At 41.3% G+C, this 22,646-nt stretch overlaps 1 protein-coding gene and 1 long non-coding RNA gene across 15 annotated transcripts in view; one reads left to right on the top strand and one right to left on the bottom strand.

Moving 5' to 3' along the window:
- LOC138214246 (RNA binding protein fox-1 homolog 1-like) overlaps window positions 1-22,646 on the bottom strand; it is a 278,008-nt gene that overhangs the window by 60,860 nt on the left and 194,502 nt on the right. The gene's annotated exons all lie outside the window — the stretch shown is intronic.
- Window positions 19,613-22,646, top strand: part of LOC138214245 (uncharacterized) — a 5,333-nt gene continuing 2,299 nt past the window's right edge. The window contains exon 1 of the long non-coding RNA XR_011179617.1: window positions 19,613-19,944. This is a non-coding gene — a long non-coding RNA (uncharacterized lncRNA). The remainder of the gene's footprint in view (window positions 19,945-22,646) is intronic.

Raw genomic sequence — 22,646 nt, 5'->3', positions numbered from 1 at the left:
TTCAAAGCTCCCTACTCTTCACTGTAATGAGACTCTCAGTTAAATGAACTTCACTCTGTTGCATTACTACCAGCGCACACATGCACACATACACACACTGGTCCACTCCACACAGAGGAATCGTACTTGAAAAGCTGTCCTGTGAAATAAGGACCAATTTATCCATCATTGAGACAGCAGGGTTATCTCCTTCATCATTGAGGGCACTCTACATCACAGACACACCATCTAAATGACACACACACATAATACACTTAAAGCCACAGGGAAACTGGGTATACAGAGAAAAATGCCCTCAGCTTTCCCAACACGCTCCAAACTACAGTCCATTTATTATAAACATGTATGTGTTTGTAAAATACCAAAAAAAAGAAAAAGGAACTAACAATGGGCCTATAACACATAGGTCATGCAACTCTGCCTACCTCACATATTGAGATCTGATGGATGGAATCTAGAGTAAACAAAGCAGCCCAGTTTTCAGATGTCACGATCCAGAAATAAATCCCATGTTAACACCAGGTGGAAACAGGGTCCTGGAAGTTGTCTGGGTTGCATTCTGATCGGATCTTCACCAGATATAAATAATATCAGTCTGACATCATGCATGGGAAAAAATAAAGTGATCAACAGGCTGCCTCTGCCTTTAACACCCTGTCCGTCCTAAAGCTCTTCAAAAGAAGAATAAACAGAGCCTGTATAGCAGAATAACACCCCTTCTCCTGAGATGTGATTGTTAGGCGAGTCAAACAGCTCCTGGATCTGCCCCACTTAATCCAGGTGGAAATGTACAGGTTTGATCAGATGTCATTAACAAGATACAGATTGCAGGTTAATACTGATAACTTAAAGTGTGAGGGCTCATTGAAGACAGTACAATAGTGCTGTTCCTCATACAGGATGTAGTCTGAAGTTTTCTATTTAGATTTAGATCCTCAGCTGACTATGGGGCGACGGCTGGGTACACCATGGACAGGCTACCAGTCCGTTACAGGACCATCGTGATGGCAACATTGACAACCTTTCACGCCCAATTTAGATTTGATATGATATTGATATTTTAATCATCATTTATCATTAATCATCAATTAACACTCCGTCTTTGTAATGTGGGAGGAAGCCGGAGTACTCAGAGAAAACCATACAGTCACAGGGAGTACATACAAACTCTCATATTTAATGTAAGATGCTGGAAGAAACACCAAAGATGGCAAGTTCTGAAAATCAATGACCTCAGGAATGAGCTTAAAGCAGAGTTTCAAGGAATTTGTGAAAAACTACTAGTTTTAGAAAAGTGGTTATAACTGCAAAGCATAAAAACCAGTGGAAACATTTAAGGAGAATACGTGAACACTCAGAGTGTGTGTGTGTGTGTGTGTGTGTGTGTGTGTGTGTGTGTGTGTGTGTGTGTGTGTGAGTGTGAGTGTGTGTATGAGAAGTTACTCCTGTGGAACATTTATGCCTCAGCCGTTATTGAGAGAGAGCAAGAGAGGGATAAAGTGACACACACACACTCTCTCTCTCACACACACACACACACACACACACACACACACACACACACACACACACACACACACACACACACACACACACACGGAGGGAGAAGTTCAGCCACATGTAGGAAAAAGAAATAGAGTGAAGGAGAGAAAGGGATGCAGACAGTGAGTCTTGGCTAAATGCTCTGCTGTGTAATGAGAACCACATTTAGAAGGCTGAAATATGCTTTACGTGGCATAGCATTGCACACACACACACACACACACACACACACACACACACACACACACACACTGCACACAGGCAGACACATACACAGTCACAGGCAATCGAAATAATACTATTAAAATTCTGAATAAGCATACAGACAGGAGGAATTTCTCTCATTTTACAGGATAGAAATGTCTTTCTGTTTGCTGCCTTGTGCTTTCGTTCACTATAGAATACAACTTGAGTTTGAAATATAAATGACTTGGCCCTTCCCCCATTGATTATCTTTCTTTCTTCTGAGAACTTCATAAAATCTTATATTGACTTCCAGGACAGACTGTACTGCCTTTTGTTACACTGCATTTGTTCAGTCAGCATTCTCTCTGGAACACTTTACCAGATGAAGCAAAACATGAGCATTTAGATGATTCAGCAGGTTGTAAACAAACCAACATTTTATCTTAATAGAAATACTGTTAATTCTTCACTTTAAAGGAAAACTGTGTACACACAACTGTAGTTAGAACAGAGGCTGAAAGCCTTGTGAGGGCAAAAAGTGGATCTGTGAACTGATAGATGTTTCAAAAGCTGCTGTGGGAAACTTAATGGAAAAAAAAAATCACAAATTATGTTGCATTTTGTTTATATTTTCAATAACTAGAAAGAGTGTGAAAAATGCAATTTGTGTTTTAAGGATGGGTTTCATACTGGAACTGCTGCAACCAAGCGCAGCCACGACTCCCCGAAATCCTGGAGGGCTTCAAATCAATGTATCAAATCGTGTACTCTCATCACATATTATTTTGAGTGCATAAGTACATTCAGACTGACAAGTATGACAAGTATGGCAAGATGGGGAACTCAAACTGGTCCACAGGCAGAGTAGGAAACAACAGACACTTTTCAATCTCAATAGTCGCCATTATAGCCGTGTAGTGGAAAGAGAGGGACCACTGAACCAAAATATGGCTGAAGAAACCACAGCGAAGTTTTAGTTTATCACTAAGAACTGCTGTACTTTACTGCTCTGATGTCAACTGAGGAGATCAGGGCAGGGTTATGGTATAATAATCAAATTTGGATTTTAAGATTTTCAACGTGAGTTTTGTAATTATAAACTGGATATTCAAAAATCCCAAGTACTGCATTAATAATGCTGTGCTGCATCAATTCGATCTCCAGTCAGATCAATGGAAGGATTAAAAGTTTCAGTGGTTTAACCTTTAGTGAAATGCACATGTTTTTTGTTTTTTTTAGGTTAGAACAGTTTACAATTCATGAGGGAGGTCTGCAAATCATCAAAAGTGGCCTGTAATCTGAAGAGTTTCTGGTAACCTCTTGGTGATAGACGTTGACATACTCAATGGTGTCATCAGCATAAGTGCAAAGTTATTTATGTTCAGTTTAAATTGCATTGGGACTAATGATAATACTTGAGGGACACCTCTTCCACCACCTCAGTTCTTGATTTAAACCCTTTGACAACTTCAGCTTGAACGCAAACAGAGATCTTTCATTTGAACCAGTTGTAAGGAGAAACATAAAAACCAATAGAATCATATTATTCAACAAAATATTGTGAGCAACAGTATCAAAAGTCTCAGCTAGATCTACAGACCGTGTAGTACAGTGCTGAGTTACAGTGTCATCCGTTGGTGAATGGTTTAATCTGCATCCCTCCATTCATTGCTGTTCAGCAAAGACTCAATGAGGGAAAGAAAAGAGGGAATATCTTGCTAAAAAGGACTGTAATGCTGGAAGAAACTCACAAGATTTCTAAAAGTCAATCATATATTAACATCATCTGAACTGAGGGAGATTACATTCGAGTGTTGTGTTGAAATAGACTTCAAAAAAAAAGTCTGCGCGTATAGTAAAAATATTTTTCTTCCTCCCAACTTCATATTTCCAGACTCTGTTTTTCTCTCACTGCTGAACAAACACCACAAACCTTTTCCAGCTTGCAGTTTTTCTTGGTTTCATTTCCACATCAGGGGTGCTCCTCTCTCTCGCTCTCTCCTTCTCTCTCTAATGCGTAAATTCATCGACTCCCGCTCGCTTCTACCACAGATGTAGATGAAAGAATGAGGTAGAAAGAAAGAGATGCACGCACGCCGCCGACACCCACATAAACAAATCCTTCAGCCCTGCGAACCCACATGTACTGCACACATGCTCATGAGCTCGCAACCAATTCATAAAAGGAGCATGCAGCATGCTGCCTTCTGCAGTCACGGCACAGTGTGGAGTGAGAGAGCAAGTACACAAGCAACAATGAGCAGGGAGAGAAAAGAAAGAGAGAGAGATGGAGGAAAAACAATATGTATTCTCAAAAGTACCTGCTCTACCATCTCGCCTCTGCCTTCCTCCATGCACATCCAGCTGCGCTATAAAGCCCAGCCCACCAGTGTCTCCCTACAGCCAGCATCAATTAGCTATGGAAAGCTTTGTGTGTATGTGTGTGTGTGTAGCTGGGGAATGAGCAGTGGAGGAGGAGGTGCCACTGTGAATGTAAGCAGAATATCCACCGAAATGGTTTCACTAGTCTTCCTTTTTCCGATCTTACAATCTTTCCCCTTACTTTTATTTGTAAAAACTCTCTTTTCAGTCCAACTATAAACACCAGAATTAGCTGAGTGGCTAACCACATCAGAGATCTCTATTCCAGGATACTTTCCGGCTGACCTAATTAGCAGCATATTCATCCACTCACGGCAGTTTTTTAACATATGCGAGGCTGATTCTCTGGAATTTCAACAGCTGAATGCGTTGGTGGATTATGCTGTGGACCATAATGAGGATGGTCACCAGTCATTTCAGTTTGATCAGTTTGGTCGGCGGCGGCTGCTGCTGCTGCTGGTAAATCAGCTGCAGGGGGCAGCAGCTGATCAAGGGGAAGTTGCAGCTTACCCCTAATTGCTAAAAGGGATGGGGAGCTGCTGGTATTAAAGTATGGTGTTGCCCGGTACTGCAGCGGGATGTAGAGCAATGCAGATAAGAAGGGAAGACCATTTGCTTGGTGTTCCCGGTCTTTACTGTCTTTTTGAATCTCTTTAAATTGACTTTGACTTGATGTAAAGGTGCAAGCTCCTTATTTGTTGGTGTGGAACACCTCTCCCAGACGTACTGTAAGTGCGGCGGAGAAAGAACGGGAGGTTCTGTACCGATGCAAGCTGGAAGTTCTCAAGGGAGTCTGTGACCACAAATGGGATGTGGAGCTTCGGGTCAAGAGTTGAGGGTGGCTTGGAAGAGCAGGTCCGCCACCACCTTCTCTCTGCTGGAAGTGAACTTTGTTCAGCTGAGGTGAGGGACTGGGAGGTAAGTGGAACAGGGCATTCAGTGCCACGCTGGAGTTAGGACAGCGCAGCTCTGACCACCGTATTGGAGGCACGACAAGTCAGGATTGTAAGGCTTGTTGAGTCAATATTTGTAAACCCGAGTGAGGTGACCTGTGCTTTGAGTTGCTTTAAGAAACAGCGGCAGAGCAAGCTTGAGTCCATGTCTAGGTGGCGTAACTTCTTAGGAAGCAGCGGATGCACTTTTCTCCATTTAGTGAGGCGCTTGTTGTGGAAGACCGATATTGCACCAAGTGCTACTATGTTATCCAGGTAGATGAGCAGCAAAAATGATGGCCATACTTTTCTGGAAGTACGTGGGGCCAGAGCTGAGGATGAAAGGCATGCAGCTGTAGTGGAAAACCTAAAGGTGGGACGAAAAAGGTTGCGACTGTCAGTGTAGATCTTGGTAAACAGTTCCTTCACTGTGGGGACCTGACTGGGATGACAGCCTTTTTTATTGAACTGTGGTCTATGCATGGACAGAGTCCCTCCAACAATGCTCTTGCCATCACCATGTTGGAAATCCAAGAAAATGTGTTCACCAATTTGATTATGTCTTCTTTGAAGAACCGTTACATCTTGCAGGGCATCTGGCTGGATGAGCGAACACACCTCAAGGTTGATGAGGACATTTCCCTTTTAGTTCTGCAAAAATAAACAACTCGTGGGTGGTCTCCCCTCCTTTATCCAGTCTTATGCCAGGTTGTGTCAGTAGAAAAGCAGCCAAACAAAAAGAAGCCAGCACCATTGCCAAGGTAAGCTAATAGTAAAGATGGTGAATCCAGTGCTGTGCAGGAGGGAGAAACCCAGGTCTCAAAACAAGTCCATGCCTATGCGGTAATGCCCGTGGCGAGAATACTTCGAAGGTGAACGTTGGGCGAGACATGGTCCATAACCCACAAAAAAGGTGAATTTGCCCAACATGCCAACTTTAAAGTGTCCCTGTAGCTACACAGACCTTCAGTGTTAGTAGTAGGTGTCTGAACTGGAAAGAGCTTCCTGATGGGGGAAACATTTAGCAGTGTCTGTGAAGCTTCTGTGTCCAGCAGTAGTGGTAGGCCCACTTCATTTAGCTCCCCTGAGGACTCCTTACTGAGCTGGGTAGTGGAGCCTACTGAATGTGGGTGCTTGGAGCTGGTGGGTAACATTGGACGGGTGGGAGCAGAGACAGACCAACAGACTCGAACAAACAAATGTCTCTGTTAGCCAGAGTGTTGACACCTTTCCTTCATGCCAGAACAGGTTGGGGCTCCGGTGGTGTGATGAGGAGCCCCAATTACCACAGTTTCGGTGTGCTGCTGCACCCTGTCACCTGCCAAAGGTCACTTCAAGGCTGTGCTCGATGGGCCTGTGGCCAGGGCACTGGCATATACCCTGTTCGTGTTAGCAGCATGAGCTGGGAGGGGGAGGGGTTGGACAGCGCTATTTGTGATGCTAAACCAGATGCAAATTCAAGCTGGAATGCTGTACGGTTTTTGCCAGAGCTAAATCATACATTTGACATTCGAAGTTCCTCAATGAGTTTTTAGTTATTATTGTGGTCAGCTAGCTGTTCTCTTATCAGTTCATCCTCCAGTGTCCCAAACGTACAGAGGGTGGCCAGGTGCCTAAGATTAGCTACATAATGGTGGACTGACATGCGCTGGCAGCAACATGTCCTGAGAGCTGTGTGACATGCAGCATATGTAGGGGTGGGTCCCAGTGGAGGAAAAAATCATGTCTTTACCTGCCAAGTTTGTGGTTGATATCATCCCTTAATTTGGTGGTCACAATGACGATTTTAAACGATTCATGCCAGCGGAACCAGCAGTTTACCAGGACCAAGGAACGGAGGGAGAGGTAGGAACAGAAACTCCGTCTTCATGGCCAATGTTATGTTTAATAACTTACGAACCACAACTTCAGCTCACAGGCTCAACTTTACCGTGCAGTAACAACAACCGTGCCTGAAATGACTCACTCAAACCAGTTAGGAAAAGTAGAAAGTCATTTTCTATAGCAGATACTGTATTTTGTTTGCTACGACCTTTCCAGCACAGGCTCATGCTAAACATAAACCAACCGCAGTGCATATGTGACCTAATGGAGGATGATTTTATATTCAGGTCATTCCAGGCAGCTAATTTCTGTGTTCGCACTTCAAAACATATAATCCAGACATAGCCATGGATTTGTGAAGGTCATTAAAACTTCAGAAATAAATATATCTCAAACCCTTATTGTTTATTGAAAACTGCTGCTGTTTGTCAGCTGTGTAACGTGTATTTTGGATTTCAGTTCAGGAACTTGTGACAGCTGATAGAAGAGCAGACTGATCACTTTGTCAAAAATATGCATCATGTTGTTTTCCAGGAAAAAAAAGTATGCAGATGCTCAGAGTATGTTTTTCTAATTATTTGTGTCTGATCAATGATACTGATTGAACCCTGCATTGACAGCGTTTGGCAGTAGTGTTTCTCTGATATGAATCTTTGCTTTAAAGTAAAACATTGAGCATATATTTGGTGTCTGCAATGTTTTGAGGGAAGCGCAGGATGATCATGCATTCACGGTAAGTTTACACATCCTGTATATTGTGTAATGACCAGAATGAGTGAGTCAGCAGGGACAGCAGGGTGAGCCTGGTGTGAACCCAACTCAATTTCACTGCGTGAATATGAGTCAGACCACGAATTGTTTGCAGTTGTTCCATCCTACCGGGCGAAGGCCTCGGGTTAATTTTACCAGTAAGCATGCACCAAAACCGTCCGACACTCTGCCACGACGACAACAACCCGGGGTAGTGTCCACTAAAGACTTTTTTCCTGAGCACGGCGTATTTTAAAATTTGTGATGTAATAAACGCCGGCAGCGTGACGAGGTGCTGAGCGTTTATTGTGCTTTTCTCTTTTCCGGTCACCAGGAGTTCAAAAATGTTCATGTAGTGAAGGAGGGGTGGGACAAACACAGTTAACCACCAATACTGGTCTCTGATTGGTCCGCCCTTCAAAGTGGCTGTGCAAACGTTAATACAAAGAAAAGTGAAGCTGTGAGCAACAGTCATTGCAGCCAGGCTACAGCAGGGTGCCACACTCACCTTCATTGTATCATCTTTCTGTTGTGTTTTAAATATGCAATATATCCAGTGACACAAGTATATCAAATATGATGATCTTTATTTTTTTTCTAATCATTTCAGGATGCTATTATTCTACCCAGTTTTGATGACATATTAACACTATTCACCCAGAAGTATCTTCTTCCTCCCCAAGAGCTGTGACTTCATAATTTCTGTACTTGTGTGCAGCACTCACATTCATTTGCTTTAAACATCAGTGCTGGAAAATAACCAACCACATGAAGTACGGTACTTCAGTAAAGTTTTGAGGGAAATATCGTACCTGGTACGCCACAACATTCATTTGACAGCTTTAGTTATTTTTGAGGTTAATATTTGACACAACAGATAATATAGCAAGATTTTAAAGTACAACCCATTGTTTAAGATAAAACAATGATTTCCAATCAAGTTCTACACTTAGTTTACACGTGGTTAAAAGCAGGAAAAATGCTACTGGGTGGACCGTAAGTAGAGCTTATTTTGTCCCAGCAAATGCTACATATTTCTGTTGGTAAAGAATAATATTACATATGTTGTGTCTTTCCTAGATGATGGCTGTTTGTTTTTTATAAACACACAGAAAACAAATTAGGGAATCATTTTAATACCCTGAAGCAATAAAGATCATTTTACTTTACTTTTCTCATCAAAAAAACCCACTCAATTTTCTTTTCTTTTTTACTTTCTCTGGTGACATGCTGGATACATCTGTCTGAGCCTCTCTGTGGATCGGGGGCTTTCAAATGAAAGCCTATCAGTCAATGAATCACAGGAGGAGGAGAAGAAAAAAAAAATGAGAGAGACACACACAAGCAGACAGTGTATCATCCACAGATCAATAGTTTGCTAAGCGGCCATGGCCTTCTAACTGTTTGATCGCCCAGACACACAGAGAGAGACAGGGAGTGTGAGTGGAGGCAGAAGCTGGATGAAGGGATGTGGAAAGGGCAGGTTCCAGCCAGATGTGAGTGTGTGTCCTGGTCATGTAGTTGACAGATGGTTGGGGGCGATGCAAGGCAGGGTGTGACGAAAGCAACACACACACACGCACACACACACACACACACACGCACGCACGCACGCACACACACACGCACACACACACACACACACACACGCACGCACGCACGCACGCACACACACACGCACGCACACACACACACACACGCACGCACGCACGCACGCACGCACACGCACACACACACACACACACACACACACATACACACACACACACACACAAACACAGCCCTGCTGGACTGGCTGGCAGTTCTGCTCAATCAGGACTGGAGGACAGACATTCATTCATTCAGTGAGACAGAACTTCTTCTCAGTCATGTGTAAGTTTGGCACTCGATGGTGAAACAATGGTGGACAGACCAACCAACTTAAGTATCGAGTGTTGTCCATCTTTGATTGCAGCTAACAACACAATGACAATGGAAATAAAACAATGTGCTTCATTATTACGCTGGAGGCCACACAAAGCTGATAATTGTCATGATGGTACGTGTTTGTACTCAGCAATTAATGAACACAATTCTTCCAGTTCATATGTATGAAATGCATAACAATTATTAACACAAAAAAGCAGTAAGAATTGTGTATCTGTCAACCAGACAAGAGTAGTGAGTCTATCCGAAGACTGCAGGCAGCAGGGATCAGGATTAGTATCTATGGGCGTACAAGGACTGAGTCTAGTGTGAACATGAACCTCCCAACTGTCTGTTTGCTATTCTTCAGCTTACATGTTACAGTTTAGCACGTATGGAAAGTATCAAGGGCAGCAAGTCTGTCCGACAGCAGCTGAGTGGAGTTGAGTTTACAGGTTTGTTGTCCTGAACGGTCACCATCACACCATCACATGGAGCTGAGGTGAGGTTTTATCACTATATAAGGTTGCAATGCTTCTGTTTATATGGCTGGCAGCCAGTTTCATATAAAACACGAGTAGACGGGAGACGGCAAGAGCTCTCGTCGTGTTGGACATTAGAGAGTAACCATATGGCTATTTCCTGGATGCAGTGTACCTGCCAGTGTAAACTCCACTCATATCAAGCATTTAAAAATATCATTTAAAAACATATCGGTTGTTCATTTTTGGCCTTCTTCTGCGACTGAAGAATTAACTGTTTTATCTCAATGAGGCCAATTCAGGAAATTTACAAAACTGTAATGTGTGGAAATGTGCATTAATTTGCCTTTTTAACTTTCAGAAATCAGTAAACTTGGCTGCTAACTGTAAATATGCAATCTGTATTTGGTGTATTGTCTACAATTTGCCGTGTATCAATGCAGGTTCTAATTATATTGTGTCAACACATGAACAGGTGAAGGGCAGGATTTCTCCATCGCCCTCTCTCTGTCTGTCTCTGAATGCAGGTCAACAACAATCATGCAACTCTTCACTTGTCGAACCTCATACATTGGATGACTGATGGTCCGTGTCCAACGGAAACTCAATGCAGACAGATCCGGCTCGGAGCTGCAACGCTGCAGCAGACATGCTGGCAGTCTGGACGCACACAAGTGAGCCACAGTAGTACAGAAGAAGTATTCAAAAGAAGCTGCAGCACCTTGTTTTCCCCTAAATATAATCTACGCTACGCATACTTCAGTATTTTGAAGTTACTATTCCTGGTAGATTTGGTGACTCTGATACTACTGATGGGAACAGCAGGCGGGCTTCTCATCCAAAGGAACACAATGTATTAGGCTAAGTAGAGGTGATTATATTTTATGATGAGGTAGTAGGGAAACAGAAAATAAAAACCTGTGTTTATAATAAAAATGAATGACCAAACTAAACTGCATAGTAGCACTCCATTCATTTATTTATTCAGCTTTTTTTTTCTCTACCTATACCTAGTTTGTAGTTCAGCTTTACATTTCTGATACTGCCACATAGGTGGTTAGATTGTTCAGCGGGTTATTCATGAAGTACAAAGCTTTTCCCGGTTTCAGGTTGTAAATGAAATGACATTTCGGATAAAGTTCCTTTCAATTAGAACCACACAAAGCGCCACCCGGTGCCCCCCTTTAAAATGTCAGCTACCACAGTGTTACTCCATTAATCCAGTCAAGTTTCTCTTCAACCGGTGCTCTTGAGTGGGTTCATGAGGGATATCAGAGAAGTTTTGACTTTTACATGTATTGCTTTGTACATACTGTACTTTGTCCTTTTTGGGGAATAGCATCACCGCTACAGTAGCTTCTCTCTTCTTGTGTTTCACTCTTGTTCATTTGCTTAACAATCCCACAGATGTTGTTCTGTTGTCAGTATCAATGTTTGCACTTAGGAGTAAGTGAAAACCATTACGTTGGCACGTACTGTGAGCTGAGAGAGCGAGTGGGTATGAAAACACAGGTGATCGCTGTGTAATATCGGCCCATCTGTTTGCTGTTAGAGAGGCGTTTGTATCTCACACACTAAACTGTGAACAATCCTGCTAAATCATCTCATGTGATGACTGAGTTTATTTTATAGCAGAGCAATATGTTTATGTACCAATTTCCAGCTATTTTGGAGCCAGAATTACTTCCAAAGAACGCATAATATAATATTACAGTGTTATAAACAGAAATAACGCACTGTAGTCTGGATTCTAAATATAGAATTTACAGTGAGACGGTAAACATTACAACCACAGGCCGGGTCTGAGGAGTCTGGCACCGAGACATCAGCAGCACACCCTTTAAGGCCTGAACGCTGTGACGTGGAGCCTCAATGGATCAGAGGTAGGAACATCAGCGTAGCTGAACAGGAGCATCCCACAATTCATGCTATCAAATGTGTCATCTGACCATAAAAGACGCTCAGAGTTCTTATTAATGGCCGTACAACAGGAAAAGTTTAAACGCATACATCTACTGAACAGAAATGTTTATTAAGGTGAACTGTCCCTGTAACTTTAAACTGTAAAAATATTGATACAAATATATAAAAAAGATGCATGTTATATGGTGAAGAATATTTTACTGATTCACACTGTTTCCACAGGTGTTGCAGGTCATTGAATAAGACTTTGTGATAATGCAGTGTCCAGCTCATGTTTCCGTTCATTCATTGTGAAAACATTTTGGTTTGTTTTTATTCAGCGACCAAAAAAATGTAAACGTTCTTTTATTGCACGAATATTTTTTTATTTTGGTTTATTGAGTGAAAACAGGTCATTAACAAATATTTTTTGTCATCATTTTCTTGATTAAATTAACAATGTTTTCATGTTCAAAGGTGGAGACGGCTGAGAAATTGGGGGGCAGTGTGCACGCGCCCATAACCCACATGAATATTTACATTTTGCATCATTAACTTCATGGCCTGTGGAATCCAATCCAAGATGTGCTAAAAGTGTTTACAGCGGTAAAAAAAAAATCATTTGCACACAGCAGAACATAAGTGAGTGCAATTGAAACAAAAACAGAACCTTTAACAACGTCTACACCTCAAACACCCTCAAAGCCCCGCCGAGCTTATTTACAACAGCAACCGAGGAGTGAAGGAGCAAAGACTGAGGGACGCCTAGAGGCCATTTGAGAAGGAGGGTCCGAGGGCAGAGTGACTGACCGTCCCTCATGGCTGGATTACCCCGGGACCAGTTGCAGTTTGTTCCTGTTTGTTCCTGCGGCGGCGCAGCTGATCAGCCATTTTAGACAAAGCTTGTGATTAAACCGCAGCAGTGTGTTTCTGAAGTGTCCCAGAAGCAACTCTCCATCCCGCTGAAAATACATGCCCAGTCTATCTTTGTTAATCTAGACAGAGCAGATCAACCGGGTAGGAAGACCGACACAGGAACGACATCGAGCATCCTGTGTCAGCCATAACCCCCACCCCCCACCCCCCACCCCTCCACACACACACACACACACACACACACACACACACACACACACACACACACACACACACACACACAGCACATATGCACACGCACAGGCTGACATCAGTGTCTACCCACAAAGTCTTTCAAGGAGGAGAAATGCATCCTCCTCCTAACAGGCACCGTAGGTGAAATATAGATATGAAATGATGATGCAATAAATGTTTTTAACAACCAAAACACTGTCACAAATCTTGATCTCTGTCCTTCAAGACTAGAATCCATTGTATTATCTTTAACTGAAAGCAACAGCCCAACATATTGGGAAATAACAATCAATTAAGATAAATAACTATGTTGCCTACTTTCTCATGCTGGAAGAAGAAAACACAAGAACAAGGCCCAAAAAAAAAAGCCTGGTGTTGTTTTTAAAGGCAGTCACATATGACAGTCTGTTGTTTAGGTTGGAGAAGAATTATGTAACCGACAACTGTGTCGATAACGTAGACTGTTTATAAAAGTGTTCGTAGCTTCAGGTCTGTAAAATGGTTCCGATCCAGAAGTGTCTTCAGCTGCAATACCAGCGAGTGCCACTAGAGGTCGGCTCCAAAAAGCCTCCGGCTCCATAGACTCCCATTCAACTTCTCTCATCAAATCCAAAGTGAATAAAATGTGTCCATCAGTTATCTCGGTGTTGTTAGCTAAAGTCACTCCTTCTTATTAGTTTTCTGGAGGTCCATCTGAAAATAATCCCTCATTCATTAGAAAAGAAGATTCAAGAAGACCTGTTTTTGGGGGCGTGTCTGTTTGATTGACAGGCCTGTGGTGCAGTCAGGTTACAGCTATCGGTGGGCGGGACGGAGTATCGTCGGGTTTCCAATCAGATCGGTCAGATCCACCGCTGGCTCCTCCCCCAGCTCGTCCAAATATGGTCACTTCCTGCTCCAAACCGCTCCAAACTAGCAAAACGGCGCCAGCCAAAATCCAAATTCGGGATATTGTACCAACAACTACAGGGAATGTTCGCATAGTTGCACACTGACTCTTAGGAGTAAATAAACATGTACAGCAAACCATGTGTCAGATGCAAATGACAACTTTGCATTCGATATTGAAAGACTAGAAAAGGTAGGCCACTTCCTGCTTTAGTATTGAAAGTAGGATCTGATCTTGGTTGGAGCTCTGGCCTTTAAAGTGAAGTACTTCCATTTGTTACCCTACTCTGCAGGATGAACCATAACACAATTTATTGTCATCCACATAGAGCATAAGTGATTGGCCCGTACAGACAAAGTGTTGTCGACTCGATGGTCGGTGTGTTTCTTCTCTGATACCTCTGGATGTGTGTCGTTCCCTTCAGTCATGTGTGGGCATGTTTTCAAGGTTCATTTCACCCGTTTAAAATTTGATTTCTGACAGAGAGCTGTGCCATAAACTGTGACGTGACCTTGGCTGACTGTAACAACCGCCATGCAGATGAGCCAGAACACGCCCACACACACACACACACACACACACACACACACACACACACACACACACACACACACACACACACACACACACACAGGCTGTCTGGGTTAGGGTTACCTGTGTGTACGACTGAATGCCCAGGGTGTTTCTGTCGGGGTTATTTGAGGGTTTTCTACCTACCAAGCACTTCATCTAGTCACTAATTCATTCTCCAGTCACACAAACCCTACTGGGGATTTTACACTGTCACTCTGTGACAGTGAGAGAGTGTATGTGGTGCGTCATTAAAGTCCAACCGCAATCACAGTTCATCATTCTGTACTGCTGTCAAACTGCTGTTACAGATCATTGAATTATTATTTATTTGTATTATTGGAAAGGAGGAAAAAAAGCTCTTAGAGGAGTCATGAGAAATGTTCCTTAACCTCGCAGCCTCAGAGTGTTCCTCTGTGTGTTTGATTGACAACACAGACTTCAGGCACGTGGAACTATAACTTACAGTTCATGGACTTTTGTTTGCAAAACATGTTATCATTTTGGTTTTCATTTAAATGAAGAATGATAATAAAAAATAATTCCTTCATAATGTGTAGACTGGAATCATAAAATCCAGAAATATAGAATATGGTTTAGTTTTCTATTACATGTAACTTAAAGAGCAGCTCTGTATGCAGGAATAAAACAAAGAGGAACAGAAGCGGGAGAAATCTGCTGTTAAAAAAAATACCCTTATACTACAAAAACAACACATATACTACAACTGACAGACACACGCATGCATGCATTACAGGTCCTCCAAGGACATATCAAACATTTTCTTTCTACGTTTCCAAGGCAACATGAAGATGAGCTTCAACTGGCTTTGCTCAAAAGTATCATGGCCAACGCTTTAAACTGATCCAAAACCCAGTTCCTGTGTGTGTGTGTGTGTGTGTGTGTGTGTGTGTGTGTGTGTGTGTGTGTGTGTGTGTGTGTGTGTGTGTGTGTGTGTGTGTGTGTGTGTGAGTGGGTGAGAGAGAGCAGGGGGATAAAAATAGAAAAATCCAAACATTATGAGACAAAGACTTGAGCAAAATAAATTGCTGCAGCTCCTAGAAGAAGAAAAATAATTGTATTTGCTAATGTTATATGTACACGTGTTTTTATACACAGGTAGCTGACCTCTCGATTTAACCCATCAGTAAACACAGATGAAACAGTGAGAAGCTGTAGTGCCCAGAACCACTTGGGGCTTACATGCCTTGCTAAGTGGTCCCAAGTCCTGCATCTTAACCTCCAGGCATTCGCTTCACCCCCTTCAATATTCATTTTGGGGAAATTATGTTATCTTATATATGTTGTGGGGAAATCTACAAATGTGCTCCTTCACAAGAACAGGAGAGCTACTTTAACAAAAGAAAAGCGTCTGAGACCTACTCATATTCAGTAACATTAATTCACATAGCTGAGCTCCACCCAAACCAGCTGAATAAGCTTATTTTATGTCGACAATACCATTCATAATCCTCACAAACATTTTGTACCACAACAGCTTAAATTCGACAGCGTGTGCATGCTTTTTTGTGTCTGCATATATTTATGTTTATGAGGGTGGTGTGTGGGTGGGGGGGGTAAAGTACAATTCACGAGCTTTTCTTTATACGGTAGTGTCATTGAGAGATTTCTGAGATGAGCACTAATAAATGTATTTATTTTCAGGGTTCCCAAAAGATGAAACTTTTTCAGTGTAATGACCACGTAGCTTTTCCTCTACTGCCCCCTCCAGGACAAACGTTTCAGCCCCTCCACCACCGCCTGGCCCCTCCGGCACTGAGCAGTGTGTGGTGGAGTGAACACTTTCATGCCCCTGAATATACACACAATACTGGTAGCTGCTACTTCCTCTAATTTCCACACATGCTGTACATAAACAAAGAGCTATAATTTATGTTCACATAACTAAAATATGATGAAGGTGATAAAGGGGCAATAAGCGTTCTTTATGTGTGTGTGTGTGTGTGTGTGTGTGTGTGTGTGTGTGTGTGTGTGTGTGTGTGTGTGTGTGTGTGTGAATGTGTATGTATATGTGTGTATGTGTGGCGGGGGTTGTCCTACAGTACAGTATGCTAATTTGACATCAGAAATTTACTTCATTTCCATCACATCTGCTGCAGGCATTAATTTTAATACTTGGCTTTGGGGCTTGTAATTGCATGATTTACATTTTTCTCCATTAAACATAATCCATTCTACACACACACACACACACACACACACACACACACACACACACACACACACACACACACACACACACACACACACACACACACACACATTCATATCAGTCTGTGTTGCTTCATCATGACGCTCTACCTCTTCTCTATTTTATTGTCTTTCTGTAACACCACACACACACGCGCACATGCACAATGTACACATTGACACAGATGAAGTGACATATGCAAGCATCCAGGAACATATGTATTTGTACACACACGCATACAGTATACACACACAAGCTTTTTAATGATAAAATAAACACACACGCACAAAGAAAGCTAACATCCTGGCACACAGTCAGCTAACAACTGTGTAACCATGGACTTGATTCATTGGGAACTGCTTTGCCTACACGCCACAGATTTTCTATAACAGCAACACACACACACACACACACACACACACACACACACACACACACACACACACACACACACACACACACATGCACATAGACAAACAGAGACACTTCATCTCCATGCAGTCATTTCCATAATCTACTAAAACTGGCTTTTCTATCCAGTGCAGCAGCTCTCACATGTAAATGAGGGATACTCCTGCAGTGGAAGACGGGGGTGTACGGAGGCCCCAGGCCGAGTGTGTGTGCGGTTGTTGGTACGATGGTACGGAAAGCTGAAAGGGTGATAATGTTACGACAGCCTAAATGTTATTGTTCATGTTCATACACTACAGAACCTCCACAGATAGTTATCAGTAACATTAATATTATTTGTTCATCTTGTTGGGACTGACAAGGATAAAATACCTTATCTAACACCATCTAGCTAAATATCTAATTTCATATTCCTCTATCAAAGATTTTGATAAATATGTTCCCACTTTAAAATGTTATAAGACAGAAATCATTCTTCTATAAAGTACAAACACACTTTTCCTGGATTCAATGATTTTAAAAAAACACATTCATCATTCCAGCCTGTAAATGTGCTTTTTCTTCACTGTCATCTGATTGTAACTGTAAAACTAAATTGTTGATTGGACTTATTTGCTCCAGCAAATTTCATTAGCTTGATTGTTCCCTTATCAGAACTTGTACTAATCAATTAAGCTCCCCCACAAATCAGTTACACAATTAGGTGTTTAAACACTTGAATACTACAAGTGTGGGAAATGGAAGTGACCCTCACAGTGTCATCTTCATTTACATGCTTCTTTGCTGTCCCATCGTCTGGGTATGCTCGGCAACCCTCACGTCCGTCTCCCACAGACGGGTGTCAAGACAGGTCGGCATCAGGATCCAAGCCAGCCTGGCAGCATGACAGGAGTGTACAACTTCATATAGGACATGACAAGGGCTCATCGTTTGGGGAGCTTAAATGTGCTCAGAACATTTCACTGCCATCTGCCTGTTGTGTGTCTTTTGTAAGTGTGCGGCTTAGACCCAACTGGGGAGTGAAAAGGTCAGTTGGACAATAAAACCATTAAGAGCCTTCGTCTGGGGACCGAGGACATACACAACAATGCTGATGACAATCTCACCTTTAGTTATCAAGATAACTTGGTTTGAACCAACTGTGCATGTGCGCTGCTCCATGATTCATGAAAATACAGCCCAGAGTGCCTCATTGCACAAAACCAGCACTGGTAAAAGTTATCAATGACGTTGGTAACTTGACCCCAGACGGGCTCAGAAGAGGTGGCGGTTTACCTTTTTGTCAGCGGTTTCCTCCTTTTAAAAGTGAGTTTTCTATTAGTACTGTCACCAATGTGTGCTCACAGGGGTTTCTTGGATTGTTGGTTTTCTCTCCATACAAATATACTGAAAATATTAAAATGATTTGTAACATTTTCTGAAAATATAGTTTTGACGAAAACAAAACACAAATATGTTTCTCGTCATTGTCGGAAAAGTTCTAGTCAGTCACAGATCAGAAAAATGTTTAAATGAAGTCCTATCTTTCAGCATTGACAGATATACTTTATATTTTTATTGCATTCAGCCTTCTGTAACTTCTAATTGAGTGACAGCCACCAAACTACTCTTTCTCTGCACAATAATCACTTATCAAAATCACGTGTTGGTGAAGTTATTGCACAAATCACACACAGTTGAACTGTTCTCTGGTCGAGTGAGGATGGACAGATGAGTATCTCCAAAGGTTTTCAGCTGAAGCAGTTTATATTATGGAGACATGTAAAACCATGAGAACCTCCACGGGCTTTTGGAAGTGATGACAGCTCCTTCTTTTTCTCCAGCAGCTAGAAACCGTCTACATTTGTGATCACAAGTTGGACATTTTTCCTTGAAAACTCCTTTATAGCAGCAGAGCTGAGGCACCTTACTTCCAGTAAAAGGTACTGTGTGTATAATATTTATCAACTGTGACATCACTGTTTCACATTTTGTAGTGTTTTCAAGCCAGGATTTGAGTTTTCTGGTTGCTGCCTTTTCCAAACCAGAAAATCCAGATGTTGCCTCAGATATTAAAGCGTGGGTGAAAGGTGGAGCTGAGGCAGTACAGCAAATGCAAAATTTAGGACAAGCACCAAAAAGCAATGATTCTGCAATTCTCCACTAACAAAAAAAACTCTAATGCACACGTCTTGGTTTGTACAATGAGTTTGATTTTGTATCAGCGTGATCCACCGTATTTTCACAACAAAGTCCTGCAGAATGCTGCTCTGAACATATACAGTGTATATCTCCTCATAGGCACAATGCAACAGCAGAGTCAGACATCAGGAGGATTTGTGTTGCAGCAGAGAGCCAGCAATGTTAGCTCCACACAGCCACAGCCCCGAAGTCACACGAGACTGCAAACGTTATGCAACGGCTGTGATGAACAGAGCCAAGCTGCACTCTCTGTGCACGCTTAACACCCACAGAAAATACCAGGGTTCCCGAGCAGCACAGGCAGGCTGTAAATAATGCATGTCAGGAAAGCGCGCACACACACACACACACACACACACACACACACACACACACACACACACACACACACACACACACACACACACACACACACACACACACACACACACACACAGCCTCCCTGCCTTTTTAAAATGAGTCGACTTGGAAACAAAACCATATAATTTGGGATACGCTGCTTCAAACAGGCTCGGAGAATGTGAGTAGAATGTTCTGGCAGTTTCTCTCTCAGGCAGAATCCAAACAGTATTTTCTACTGTGAAAATCTCCACCTTGGAAATGCACATAGATGACCTTTTTGAATCTTAATGCAGTCCAGGATTTGCAAGGCCAGCTGAATATTAAGTAAGTATTGTAAATTTACAATTCAGTGCTACTCTTGTTTTTGTTGTTGTTTGTTTCAGTGGGCACACATTTAACCAAGGCACATTATAATGATAAACTATTATGTACAGATATTGTGCTGTGTAATTCTGCTGTACAAATTGCTGCTTCCCGTTTTTTAATCATTAACTTTCTACTTATAGTCTATGTTTTACAAAGCTGTGCATTCCTTTCCATGTTTCAAAAGATTAAAAACTGGTTAAATTACACAGTTTATTTAAAGGTGTCTGAATAATTGATCAGAGTTTTATAAAAGCCTTTTAATGGATTATAATGATTTTATTTGTGGCTTCAGTTCAGATCGTGGTTTTCGCTTCAGTGTCGTTGCATCTATCGTGTAGTTTGATCAAGGCTTTAGTTATGTTAGTGGGACGTTAGCTTGATAGTGTGATAGAACTTGTCTAAACAATGTTGTGTTAAGCTGTAAAGTCAGGCAAGGTGTGTTTATTTTTATTGCAAGTAACTTGTCCTAGAAATACCTAAAAAATATTTTACAAAAAGTCTAATTGAACATAAAAGAAAATACAGTAAAACAATTTTTTTTTTTTTAAAAGGCATTAAAAAGCATATAAATAAAAAGTTTAATTTACGCAAACACACACAGATCCATACTTTTTGGAGGAACACACCTTCAGGAATTATTGTGCAGCAGAAACACTGACTTCATTATAAAGTATAAACATTCCTCTATGCCTCTTGTCCACCTGTGACTCACAATCAGTTATGCTGCAAATATTGACTTGATGCATTTATGAAATAATACATGTGTAATTTTATGCAAAAGCATGTATTATGTATTATAGTTTTTGAAAGATCTTCCTTTCAAAACAGTCCCAGACAATTATTTTATTCACATTTCAAATATTGTTTCCAGTACAAATTCAATCTTTACTCCAAATGCCGACCGATAGGCACAACTGTTCATAATTGGTAAGATTAAATGCATAGTTTATTAATTATCATGAATCATTGGATCCCATTCAAGTTTATTGTATTTAGAATATAACTTATCACCTCTATACAAAACTATAACCATTCACATGTCACAATGTTCAGTGCGCTCACTGATCAACAGCTCATTATACTGACATGATTAATACGTTTTCCTACAATTATAAAGTCTTCCAAACGTCATGGCAGTCAGCATCAGTAGTTACAACTGTCACACATGATCTTCAGGAAATGTTCCTCGAGCTTTAAACTGAGTAGAAATGTACAAAACAGAGTCTGCAGGTAATTCTTTTAATAATTATTATTATTTAGTTAATTATAAAATGAGAAGACAGGTACAGAAATATATTATTAAACACATTTGGTTTTATATTCTTCTGCTGAAGTCGGAAGACTTGAGGAAAGTGAGTCACAGGCAGTTCTGAGCCGGGATACTCCAATACTTCAGAATGTACTTTGACATCTAAATCTCAGCTCAACTCTAAAACAAGCTCAATCCATCACACCTGAAAAACAAACCAAACAAACGTGTCTTTAAAGGGATCGTAAGAGTTTCATTTAAAATGCAGCTGTTCAACATCTTCAAATTAAGTGCTGGAAGGTTTTCAAGCAGCACATATACAGCTAAACACGATGTGTAATCTACACACATAGAGCAGCATGCTGCATTCATGGAGCTAATTTCCTGCCAAAACAAATAAACAAACAAACAAACAAACAAACAGACAGACAGTCAGACAAACAAGTCAAACATGTTTTACAAATACGCTCAATTCCCTCACCAACGCAGTCCAGTTTGCGAATATCAAACGGTATCAACCAACTAATGCATTTTGTTCTACCGAACACGTTTCTAATACGTCGTGCTTCAGAGACAAATACTGCATTTTTTACAAATACAAAAAATACATCCAACACTACAAATAACATGAGGTTTATTGTTTGGCTAGAAATGAGCTTCATAAGGTGCGAACAGCATACTGTACGTTCTGATTCACAGCAATGGCTCAAGACTTTATTTGCAAATGTCTGATGTAGTCCTCAATAGAACCAAACATCTGAAAGTCAATGGTGTCTGTTGAGTAATTCAGATAGTGTCTCATTATACCTAGCATTAGCAGCTGACAATTGTGACCCTGGATGATACAACAGAGCGCACGATTATAAGAGCATTAGCAGAATGACCGGCTGGAGGTGTTATTAGAGGCCTCCGCAAGGAATAGATGAAAACATCTAAGATTATAATACACTAAGAAAAGTGGCTGCTGGAACATTTAATGTCATAAATGCTGATAAAACTTAATGAACACGGACATACACTGATGTGCTTACACTTCAAGGGGAAAGCCGCTGAGTGCCTGATGTTTAAATATTGAAAATAGAGTTTTTGGTTGGTTGGTGGAAGCCACTAATCTTTAAGGGATATGATAATAAAAAAAAAGCACGGCTCAAATTTTCAGTGTGCCAATGCCAAAATTGATGTTCTACAGTTTGAGGTGTTACCCAATTGACATGTCGAGACGTATATTCATATATGTATAGATATATACATATCTATATATACAGTATATTGCTCCATGACTTACTGCTGCATCTACTTTACAATTGCAGCTTTAAAGTGAACCAATTCCCAGTGTGTGCTGAGTAATTTGGAAGTCTATTTCCCCCAGCAGACTAAATAACACTGATGCACCATCACATTAGTATAACTA

Source organism: Embiotoca jacksoni, unplaced genomic scaffold (genome assembly GCF_022577435.1).
Source record: "Embiotoca jacksoni isolate LCO1_2020_lvr unplaced genomic scaffold, fEmbJac1.0.p SCAF_69, whole genome shotgun sequence".
In the NCBI taxonomy this organism is placed as follows: domain Eukaryota; kingdom Metazoa; phylum Chordata; class Actinopteri; family Embiotocidae; genus Embiotoca; species Embiotoca jacksoni.
The sequence above is the reverse complement of the archived record's forward strand: the minus strand, read 5'-3'. Positions and strand labels throughout refer to the sequence as shown.